The 12,476-nt window shown below is 42.5% G+C and overlaps 1 long non-coding RNA gene across 3 annotated transcripts in view; it reads right to left on the reverse strand.

The window, feature by feature from the left end:
* The window catches only part of LOC106496312 (uncharacterized), a 170,237-nt gene that overhangs the window by 117,717 nt on the left and 40,044 nt on the right, over nucleotides 1–12,476 (reverse strand). For all 3 annotated transcript variants that reach the window (XR_010883268.1, XR_001294586.2, XR_010883267.1), the window contains one exon: nucleotides 5,170–5,554. This is a non-coding gene — a long non-coding RNA (uncharacterized lncRNA). The remainder of the gene's footprint in view (nucleotides 1–5,169; nucleotides 5,555–12,476) is intronic.

A 12,476-nucleotide genomic window follows, 5' to 3' on the forward strand; every position in this document is an offset into this window, starting at 1 on the left:
CAGTAAGTACCCACAAACAGAATGACCCAAATCTATTTTTAACAAGTTTCAGCCCCAGTTCCAGAATTGCAAGTAATTTTTAGAAGCAGGAAACCATCAAGCAAGAGATGGTGTCTGTAGATTCAAATCTCTTCCTTTGTCAAGCACCAACACAGTCAGCTCACAAAACCATAAAGAAAGTAAAGCTCCATAAAAAAACTGCATTGTCAGGTTTACTTTATAGCTTTGAGGTTTTTCCCCCTTAAACCAATAAATACTTGCAATTCCTTTATTTGCTGCCAGCTGGGGATAGATTTGAAAACTTCTGCAAACCTGCAATTTTAGTGTTTGCCTGTGCTGGGCACTAAAAAATTCCTCTCCAGCGAGAGTGAGAGCAGTTAGTCATGACAGGAACATCTCTGCAATGTGCCAGTGCTGCTTTTCACTCTCATGTAATCGTTGCTAATACTGACTTAGCACATCTGCGATTTGTATACGGCTACTGCAGTCCCAAAATTAGTTAGGTGTTTTTGAAATGCACACACTTGCACGCCCATATACATCACCCCTATGAACAGCCAAACTGAAGCTCTTTTTTATTAATAACACGCATCAGTCTATATACCTACACACAGCGTGGAACCAGAGTAAACGTGGTCCATTTACAACATACGCGGCAAATCCATGGAAAATTTACTGTACAGCACTCGTAACTCAGCTTTCCCTGCTGCAAATGTTCCCAGCCCAAAGAGGACAAGACTGTTGTCTCTGTCAACCAAACAACCAAACCAACAAAAAAATTTCACTGTCAGAGGCAGAAGTGTGACTTTTTTGTTTGCTGCCAGGGAACGGCCAACAGAAGTGGTAGGTGATAATGTTGTCCAGCCAGAAAACCACTGTTTTGATGGTGTAGATCCTTTCTTGCATGGAAGTGGTATGCCATACCACCTAAAGGACATTTTTACCACACTACATTGCACCCTGACTAACAGGCTTTGCTATTTTACCAGCAAGCATTTTAAGTGCTGACGGAATTAGTCTTTTAACTAGCACCGTGCAGACACATTTGGCAGGTTCCCCAGCCTGATCGAGATGCAAGCCCTTATAGTACACTCTCTTTAAACCTACTCAGTGTCTGTGCAAGGACACCTATCACGGGTTCATCAACTGAACAAAACCTGCTGAACTAATTCTTTTTCTTCCCCTATAAAACAGAGATGTAAATTTTCAGCAAAATCATCACTCTTTGTCAAGCTCTGTTACTCATGTTACCTGCAGATAAAGCCAGATTCTCAGCTGCAGGAAAGCCCCTGCGTGCAGTTCCAGAGTTTAAAAGGGAGACGCAAGTGTCTTTGCAAACGGCAATGCAGAATACAAGATCTGGGGGCTCATCTGCTCGTGCGGGACAGAGTGGCGCTGCCCAGGCCAGCACTGACCATGCTGATAACCCCTCTTGCAGTTGGACGAAGGCTGCAATGCGTTAGCATGCAGCTTGCTTGGAGAGAGTGCCGTGCTGCAGCTTTCCTCCTCTTTCCCCAAGAGCCAGTGGAGAACCATGCAACACCGAGCCTTAGCACCACTGAGGCTGCTCGAAATTACCCTGGTGACGAGATGGGTTTTGGTCAGCCACTTCAGAGGTACCAAAGTGACTGCACCACTGGAGTGGAGCAACTGCAATTCTACTCTGTCTTATGGGGCAAACTTGAGCACCACCTGAACTCCAGAATTGCAGTCAACACCCTATCTTATACTGAAGATCCACAGGCAAACTCGTATACAAGCACTAATTATGCTTACTTTGGCTCTTTAAACAAAAGAGGAAGCTCAAGGAACTCCCTTATGTCAAATTTTAAAGATGCTGTTCCTGAAAGGCTGAGCAGCGGGGTTTGGGGTATGACCAACAAACAAATTTTGCACATACATGCTACGTCTTCTAGAGGTGTTTAGGGCTCCACTTAGGTTTTTCCTTGGTTGCAAGGAGGAAGGACCAAGCCCCTAGTCAAATACAAAAGATAAAGTTCATTTCACTGCAATATACTGCTGACAAAGGACCTTTTCAGACACTTACAGTAACAAGTGAAGAATTGGTTTGGAACGTCTTTATCAAGCAGCTCACCACAAAAAAAGAAAAAGACTTCCAGATATCGGCTGTGTTTGTTTAAACTGTAGTTTAAAAGCTCGGACTTCTGGTGACCCTCCTTTCTTGGGTGCTTTAGAAGTTGCTAGGAGCTAGTTAATAAAACACCAGGAATTTTTGTGATAGGAAAATAGTGTTCTATATTTATAAGAGATAAAATGGGCTAAACTTTCCTGACCAACTTGCACAGTGGGGCTTGCCTACCCTTGAAAGTCAATTTAGGTTACGGAAGGAAAACAGTTACCCTGAATTGCGGGCAGGCCCTCCATATTCCTCCTAAACTCTGAATGAGAAGCTGAGACCCAAGCCAAATCAGAATACTACCAACAGAGCCAAACCTCGGATTTTTAGTGGTTTATTAATTCAATGCACAGGATCAGGGATCAAGACTCTCGGAGCAGAGCACTCACCGAGAATTCAGCCACAGCTCCCTGATCCTGAGGGCACACAGAAGTCAGGGCTGCTCCAAACTGGCTCTGAGCGGTCTGTTCATCAGGGGACAAATCCAGCACAGTCTGGCCGTACCTCCCCTCTCAGCTACCTATGGCACCCAGGAGGATGGGGAAGACAGTCGGGTCCCAGAAACACCAGGATTTCCAAGGTATAGGAAACCCCAGTGAGGAGCATGGGAGCAGACGATCTCTGCTTTGCAGCCCAACCCACAGGAACGTACCAAACGAGAGCCACAAATCAGCATTTTGCATCAGATCTAAACAAAAGTGGAGTTTTGCTTAGTGAAATCAGGTGAATCTGAGCAGCTTTCATGTGGTTTTACTAAATTGCATCTGTGTGCTGAAGGACAAAAAGCTAGGGGAGAAGAGAAAACCTACCTACTAATATACAACACACTGATATCGCCCCTGACAGGTGGACTGAAACAACAAAAAATTACTTTGCAACTTTACCAGAGGCAGAGAGAGAATCTCTGGAGGATTCAGTTACGTAATACATATTTCCTAAACCTGTTTCTTCTCTCTCTCAACCATCAGAGAAAGTTGCCTTCAAACATACAGAAGATGCAATGCACGATGCAGAAAGAAGAGCTACTGAAAAATACCTGTATTCCCAGTCATTTGAGCCAGACCATAACATGCCAAGTGGGTAAAATGGGAATATAATTCAGCATAAACACTGAATAGTACAGTACCATGGCATGTCACAAATCCTGCTGCCTGCCAATGTAGAGCCCTTCATAAAGCTAGGAAGCACAAGCAAACAGCATCGAGGGTCTCAGCTCCAGGACCAGATTTCTCTCCAAGAAATCAAATCTTACAGATGCTACCTTCCTCGAAATAATCTTCCTCCACACTTTCAGAGAGCTGCTAATTAAAGTACTTTCTTTATTTTCAATCCTTGTCTACCACTGTTAATTTGGCCTACAGATCACGTTCAAATTCAGGAATAAGTTGACAGAGTTTGTTTTTCCCACACACACTCTAACTCTCACACATTTCCTTCCTTTAATGTAATTTCGCTTACAAAGCAAGAAAATGAAACTTTTAATGCCTCGCAAATGCCGATGGGAATGCAGAATAAATGTATAGCAAAGCATTTTCATTTTCAGCACTTTCCCTTTAATACCTCTTCTTTGTATAGTAAAAAAAATAAATAAAACCGGAAGCTAGACTCAAAGAACTAACTCCCCCTATCCTGCAAAAAAAAAATAAATCAAATGCATTTATCAGAACATACGAACAAATGAATCACAAAATAGTACTAGTGCAATTGTCAAAATTATGATTTTCACAGCAAACTGACACCCACAGAAACCAACAGAACCATCCAGTTCCGGTATTAAAGAAGGGGAAAAAAAAAAAAAAAACACTTGTCACCTTCACAAAAGCATCTAATTCATTGTAAATGACTATAAAAATGCAAATTCAATAATTATCACTAAAACTACTGAGTTATCTGTGTCTATATTGAACAAGAATCATTTTCATTTTAAAATTCAAAGCCACCTCCTTTTTTACAGGATAAATCATCCTCTAAATGATGCCATTCTTCAGCAGAAATTCTGTTAAATTAAGATGAGAAAAAATGTATTAAATACTCATATCATCTCCTTTGAAATTACACGACAAAGTCTGATAAGGAGATTCATACACAGCTGATGTCTACCGCATGTTATAAATATATTGGGTAATTGGATGACTGTCAAGGGGCGATCCAGGAGGAAGAGTAACGAATGATAGATACGAGCTCATCCTTCTCCTCAGACGCAAGGGTCAAGCTAGGCATCAAAACGTTCAAACGCTCTACTGAAATCCACTCCTACGCAATTATATCAAATAGCTCACGCATGTCCGTACGAGCGCACGTCCACCGGTCGCACGCGAATGCCCTTCACGCCCCAGATGCAACACCTCCGTGACTTACCTCTGCACGGTTTGAGGTTCACTCATTTCTAGACTTACAAAGACTAAGCTTACGGAGGACTCCTGGGACTCGACAATACGAGCAGGTGTCACCTGTGTGGGGAGGAGGGGAAGACACGGGGTTTGTTGTGTGCCCTTAGTTTGTATGCCTTCGAGGTCAAGGTTATCACCGAACGGAGATGAAGAGACAAGCCGCAAGGTACGTAACCCTGCGCCCACGGCAGCGAAAGAGAGTCTTGCAAATAACACAGGCAATCCGATGCATGTTTTAACCGAAAGAGCCCTAAATGAAATTCTACATAAAACGGTAGGATACTAAGATGTCGGAGAAAATCTCCAGCCTCTAATTTCTGCACGCTGCCCTGCAGGACCCCGAGGCGCAGGCACCGCGCTGCTGCGGCAAGGCAACGCGTGCTCGCAGAGCCGTTTGGCACTCCCCCGAAATGCAGTTATCAACCCAGATACCTCTGCTGCGAGAAATGACAGCATTGCACAAAGCTGCCTTTCGAAATATGCTCTGTCTCCTTTTAATGAGGAAAAGGAATCTTCGGAGCACAGTGCCAAACACTTAGAAAGGCCTTACCTTTAGCAGAGGCTAGTAAGGAGACAAAACCGTTTACTTCCTAAACATGAGGAAACCCCATTAGGCAGCGAATGAGAAAACCATCTACGTACCTGCTGGACGAGAGCACCGCTGCGCTCTGGGAGAGTTCCGGGAGAAGGGAAAAATAGCCTTCTGCCACATGTAGTAATTTCTCCATCCTGGGAAAACTTAGCAGATGTATTCCAGTGAGGGTGGCAAGTGGCTGGTTAGACGTAATCCTCCAAGAACGGAGAGGCTCCCTTCCCAAACGATGTGCAGGTCACCCAAGAAGAAACAAGAGGTAAGGAAGACGGTAGGCATTTCCAGAGGCTTTTATCCACAGCTAACGTCCTCCAGAGGTTTTCGCGGGTCTGTAAATCCTGCGATCCTAAAAATCCTTGGAAGCTACGGAAAGGACCAGGCTGCTGGGCTCCTCCAAACGTTGCTCCAGACTGGCGAAAAGAGCGGGACCAGGACCTTCGGAGAGAGGAAGGGGACAGGCTGTTATACAGCAGTGCCAGCGGGAGCCGGCAGCGAGGGCTCTTCCCATGCCAGGCAAGACTTCTTCCCATGCAAAAATCTTTTATTTTTGCACAGTAGGAAGTTTCCTTCCCCTTAATTTTCTTGGTTTATTTAAACAAATGTCACATTTTGAGCACGTGCAGACTTAAAGCTCTGTGAGGCCACCACAAACGGACACTGAGGAGGTAACTCCGTGGTGCCTCACAGGGCGCAGGTGAGGCAGGAGAAGTACTATGCAGAGCCAGCAATTGAAACCAATTTCCCACTTAACTGTCGGATCCTTCCAAAAAGCTCCTTTTTTTATCAGAGGAAAGGAGACGCATTTTTGTTCCCATCTTTTTTTTTTTTTTTTTTTTTTTTAAACTTAATTGGGTGTTTGACTGCTCCAAATGGGAGTAACAAGGAAACAACAGATGGAAGGGCTGATAAGGACACAGGGTCAACATGACTACCTGCCTTTGTAATTCCAGAGAAAAACGGCCGCCCATGGCTCGTAGCAGCGCTGCTTGGGCCAAGCTGGGGAAAGTATCCCAATGCGTCAGCTCTGCGCTAGCACTGGCATCTCAGAAACACTCAGTTCTTGAGCAAAGCAACCATATTTGTAGTTCTTTCCAGCTATGGTTCCTACACTCATTTTCAAATCAAATAAAAACCTCCTGGGACAGTGTCTCAAAAATACCCAGGGGATTAGTCATAAAGATTCCAATTATTTGATTTGTACAAAGCCATTGGAATCAGGCTTTTTTTGTTCTTTTTTTCCAATCTGATCTTACTAATTATGCTGGGAATAAAGTTGCTGGGTTTTTTGTTTGTTATTTTAAGATACGAGAACTATCGCACAAACATAGCCAATTGCCAGGCCCGGAAATAAAGCCTAGCAAGCAGTGAAAGGAAACTCAAATAACTCTTTGCCCAGTGCTGCTTTCTAGTTCATCTGTAATAAAAACTGCAGTGAGCAGCTGAGAGCCAAAAGATTTTTTTTTTTTTGCTTTGTTTTAGCTCCTGCAGCACAGGAAGGTGATATCATTGTGTAACGTAACCAAGCAAGTGAGTAATGAAAGTGCAAGCAAACAGATTAAATAGCACAGGGTTAAATAAAAGGTGTGATAATCATTTGTTTTGCTAATTGTGTCAATAAAGTCCTATCTGTCCTCAAACAGCTGAAACGTCATCAGATATGAAAAATATAAAAAAAGTAAGTAGGTGAACAATTAAATGTACAAAAAAAAACACTTTTTTTTTTCCCCAGAAACCCTCTTTAAAGCCTTGATTTAGGAAAACACATACTTATTTAACATAAAAGTTAAAATTCAACTTTGATCATGTTTAAATCATCTCAAGTACGGAACCTGCCTCGAATCAAAAATTAATTCTCACTAGGGAAAACAACGAAAATTGTCTTCTCTCAAGTGAAGATGCAGGTGTAACACAACTAAAGAGGCCCAAGCTAACCTGGGTTGCAACTGCCAATAAATGAGCCTGGAGGACTGCAGCTCTCTAAAATCTGGTGAATTTGTTAAACATGTTTAGGGTCTTAACTACAAAATATAAAACACTAGTCAGTATAAGGCAATTCAAAGTCTTCACAGATGTTAGCAGATCAAGTTAAACTTCAGACCCACAGACTAACTCGGTCTGCTAATTTGTGCAAAAAGAATCTAAAGTGCCTTGTCCTTGCTTATGGTTTTTTCTGGTAATAAATAGAGTTAGGAAATCAAATATTCCCTGACCTCCTCCCAGTTATGTGAAACAAAGTTTGAGAAGGTCTGATCAAAACCACTGAGCTGATGAAAAAATTCTGGAAAAGGATTTGAATCTCCCAAAATAACTCCCCTCCCACCAATTAAACAGTGACCCTCAGCAACTCTGATGACTAGATGACACTCAAAATGCCTGTAAAACATATTTCTCAACTGAAAGAACACCTGTCTAAAATCCTTGAGCTAACGGTTTTCTCTATAAACCAATTACCTGCAAAATATGAGCACGCAAACAGACATAAATCTTTGTCATAAGAGAAATTAGACTGGAGAGGAAAAAAAGAAAAAAAAAGGGACTTGCATTACCCATCTACTCCCTATCTATTTCCAACAGAGCACTGTACCTGGAGTACTAGGGCTTTTTCCTAGCTCCACTATGGATATGTCAATATGTACTTTGTCCGCTTCTCCTGGGAGACAAGCCTAACAGTTCTCACTGTCAAATGAACAAAAATGTCATTTTCTTCCTTTTACTTCTCTCCCTTTCCCCCCATACAACCTCCGTGCAGATTACTTCCGTTATTCGCCTTCCTTTAAAATCCTGCATGACAGCAGGACCTGAAGGCTATGGAAGAGATCAGAGATACTGGATGCTGTACGTTTTTACATAGACATACAGGACTTTCTAGCTAGGTTATGAGGGTTGGAACAACTGATAAACCAATGACAGATAATTAATGTTCATTTTAAGCATCTTCCTTAATGGTACTGAGGATACAGCGTTATACTCATCGCCTTCCATCCTAGGCTGTAAAGGACAAGATTCAGATTGTCTCAATTTTGCCTAGTTTGGGATACAGATAAAAGTTTAAACTTTTCTGCTCAGGACAGAGATCCAAAAAGTCAGCTTTCCAGCTCCTTGGAAGTTGGCCTTAAAATGCCCTGGATGTTTAGGGCTAAGGACTCTGCATGCTCTGAAGATCCTGCCTCCTGCTCCAGTTCAGTATTTCCACAACTTTCTGCTTCACAGACAGATTGGAGGGTCTCGTGGACCGGCTCTGAGTATCACCTAACGCCAAGGGTTTCGAGACTTGCCCCACTGACTTACTGCAGGTCACGTGGTAAGCTGGTAGTAAAGCCATGCATTACATCTAGATTTTAAAAGTTGCAGTCCAGCTCTTTTAAAAACACATTCATCCCTCTCACCCCACAATGAAGGAAAACTCAATTACTTGTACTCAGCAGTGGTACAGTCCAATCACCCACACGAGGAAACGCGCAGCACTGAATGTGCATTCAACTCCAAATAAGAACGATCAGCCTTAAAACAGAGAGCAGCACTCAGAGCCCACAGCTCTTTCTCAAGGGCAGCAGGAACAAGTCACATGAACTGAAGGAAAACAGCAGCAAGTTCAGCATGCCCCACTATGGAAAGTGGCTAGGACAGCCCGAGATGATTAATAGCCACATGAAAAAAGTTAAAGAGACTCGTCGCTAATTAGTTAAGAAATACAAGGGAAAACAGAAAGGAATAAGGAGTTCCACCTGTTAAATATTTACCGTTAAAGAGTCCCAAGTGCAATGGCTTGTTTTAAAAAACAAAGGGTGTTTTTTGTGCCTGTGTTTTTTGTTTTAAGGATAGGGCTGTTTTTCCATTTCAGCATGTTCATTACAGCTCAACCATGTGAGTTAAGTGCAGTAAGGGACCTGTTAAACTTCACTATCCGCTGTAGTAATCTAGAACAGTAATTTTATTACGGAGGAGAATGGAAATCAGGGTGTTTGTCTCTCTTACTCTCCATACACCAGGCCCCTCAGACAACGTGTACTGAACTCATTGACTTTAAACTCCCTTCCTAGAAACAGAAAGCAATTCCCTAAATGGTTTCATTACATCACCAGGCAGAAACACATCTCCAGGTGCAAAGATCGCTTATCAAAGTCACGTTACTCAGCAGAGGAAATAAAAAACAAAAACTTTTCTCCTTTGCTATAAATTCTCCAGCATCTTTTACAAGAATGGTTTCAGGCATATTTCCTGAAAAGGCAGCAATGCTTAGGATGAGATTTCACTAGGCTGCTGAGCTGATCTAAGAGCTGTCACCAAAACACCCAGTCCTACCCCCTCTTCCTCCTTTATCTTTTGCTACCTTGCATTGGCCTGATCCTTCAATGAACCAGTTCAGTTCACTGTTGAGGGTAACCATGCCAAAAAGGAAGAATGGTTTTCTCCTTGTTTACTGAACCAAAGTAGGATCAGCACCAGCACTAGTGGAAGGAAGAGGGCAAGATCAAAGCTCAGACCGTGCCTCTCAACAGCATCCAGCTGGTGAATCAGCTCAAGCCATCACTGAAACCTCACCTCAGGTGTTACCACCCTGTTCTTAAACACATAATTTTAAAAGAGCTATAGACTGGACTTTGGTGTAACAATGAGTGTTATAAAACCACCAGTTTTCAGGTCAACAGGGTTTGAACTTTTTATCAGTGGGGAAGCATACTTGTTTACTTTATGGAGTCATGGAACAACACCGATAACAGTCTCTTCTACTATTCTGCTCATCTGACCATCATATTTATGTCCTTATAACAGAGAAATCAACAAAACATTAAAAAAACCTTCAAATATTCCATTTTCCCCCCAAATTTAAAGGCTTCTGCTCCTTTTCCTCCTCACTCAGCAACACCAATTCTCGAGTAGCTTCACTGCAGCTTGGCCATCAGCCACATCCTAGGCTGTCTCTACAGCTAGGGTTTCAGCTCATTGCTCAGAAAAAGCAGCTATAACCAGGAAAAAGATTCATGAGGAGATGTTCAACCATCCAGTGATTGGGCACACTGATGGCACATGCATGCTGGACTACCAGTGCCAATCAGAAGGAGACAATTAAGAGTCCATTCATTAACCCCCATTAGCCTTTAAACCTGGCTCTGCCTATCAGTTTGAAATACCCTCATATGGACTGCCAAAACCACAGTTTGTATTATAGCTTCTCACTCTTGCTTGCATATAAAAGATGGCTTTGGAGAGAAAGTGCAGAGCTGGCTCTGAAAACGAAGTGCTGGACATTCATTCTACTGACATCGCATGCTTTGCTCCCTTCACTTCTGCCCTTGACTTGCAGAGCATTATGGAGAACAACGTAGAGGCAATGACCATGGATCACATCCCAACTTATCATTTTTGGTTCTAAAAGTCACTTTCTTTCTTTGAACTCCAACCAAAAGAGGCTTGAAGGAGAAAGATAAGTATGGAAAGATCATTCATAGATTGAGAACTCCAGTCTACACTCTGCCCAAAGCCAAGCCGTTTGGTGAAACATAAAGAGCAACAGAAACACACTTTCTAGAACTACTGATTGTTACATCAGTTCCATAAGGAAGCGCACTTTTTAAAATGCAAGCCTAAATATCCCATTTAAGGTATTATCACACATCCCTCTCACATCCTTCTTCCCATTCAGAACTTTTCACCCACACTCAATATGGATCTGCCAACCAACCTGAAGCTAACACCCAGGAGAATGGGAGACCAAAAATAGTCTATTTTTACAATCTAAGCTCTCACACAAAATGCAGGTCATGACCACACTAAATTGAAAAGCAGGTTCTCTTTCTAAAATTATTTGTGTCTTCATAAAATGATTCCAAATGAGTAACACAAGAAAAGATATTATTTAAAACACTGTTGATTACAAGGGCTCTTCTAATCCTGAAGGGGTTTGAACACAGAAAGCAAATTTTATGTAAATGACCTGCAATCTGACATTTTAAGCATCTAATGTCATCTCGGACCATTTTTAATGTAAGATTTAATAAAGTTTTGCTCCATCTGCACCAGCTGACAGTTGTATTAAGAGAAATATCTTTAAAATGTTCCCTAACAGGGAGAGGCGGGAGAGACTCCCCTAACAGGAGGGAGACCATTGCACAGAAGAGACCAAAGGAACAAGTTGTAAGGTAAATATTAATTAGCTTTTTTTATAGTATTTGAAGAGTGCTGCTGCACCAGTACTAGGAAAAATCATTTTATTTGGTGTTCTCAAAATCATGTCTAATATGGAAAACAGAATTCCATATGTCCTTCTCTTTGCAAAGCATGCCTTACAGTGAATTAAACAATGTCATTCTCTAGAGACACTGAGCTGCTTGGTCTGGAAAAACTAAAGTTCACAAAAAAACAAGTCTTTCAAAAATGACAATTTCAGCCCTGAACCGCTTCAGACAGACACGCTATGTTCTGTTTGAGATTGAATTAGACTGCATGCTCCTTGGGTAGGAATGCATACCTGACTGCTCAGTGAAGCTCAAAGAGCATGGGTGATTCTCAACATACAAACAAGGAGATCCAGTAGAAGTCCGGCATTTTTTTCTTTTGTTTCAGAAGGTCTGTGCAAGGTCCCAGCACAAAGCTGCCCCTCTCTTGCAATTACATCTTCAGCTGGGTATGGGTAAGAACAGGGGAGCCGTAACCAGCTAGCTCTCTCTCCCGCTGCCCATTGCCTTTATGCAGAAGCAAAGGCTGTTTTACGGCATGCTGGGGAATGCACTGGTGATTTCAGCTCCCAAATGCTCCAAACAGACAATGCTGCCCACACTGGATGTACAGGAGGGGAAAATCAGACTTGCAGATCTGACGCAGAGAGATATAAAGCAGGGGACAGCAATTCACGCCTCCTGCTCTCTCAGGGTGAGACTGTGGATTCTAGCTTTAAAGCTGTTTTATAGAGATGTTGATCCCCAGGCTGAGCTTGGAGAGATAAGTTGTGCCCCTTTAAGCGGGGGAGGAAATGGATTTTTTCCTTGTTTGCTTTCTTTTTTAAATAGTCTCTCATTCAAATCAATAATCTCTACCCATCAACCTCAACTACTAAAAGAAAAGTCAAGATCGTGCATCAAAATGAATGGCAGGTTCCCGCAGCTGGGAGGAGGAAGGGCCTTTTTCTGACAGTTTTGTTAAGTGAAATACATCAATACAGGGAGAATGTCTTGTGGGACTCCCACACACACACATGGTACCCAGTCATGGCGCAAAAGTAACTGCAGATTTTTCAGGTTTCTCTTTAGCACAAGAGGTATTTTACACTTCTGCTCTTCCCTTGCCCCAGGCTCTTCTGCTTCTCTCCACTGGCGAGGAAGGAAGAACAAATCCAGACCTTGCCGAAAACCCATGGGAG

The sequence above is a fragment of the Apteryx mantelli genome, chromosome 2 (assembly GCF_036417845.1).
Source record: "Apteryx mantelli isolate bAptMan1 chromosome 2, bAptMan1.hap1, whole genome shotgun sequence".
NCBI classification, from domain to species: Eukaryota; Metazoa; Chordata; class Aves; order Apterygiformes; family Apterygidae; genus Apteryx; species Apteryx mantelli.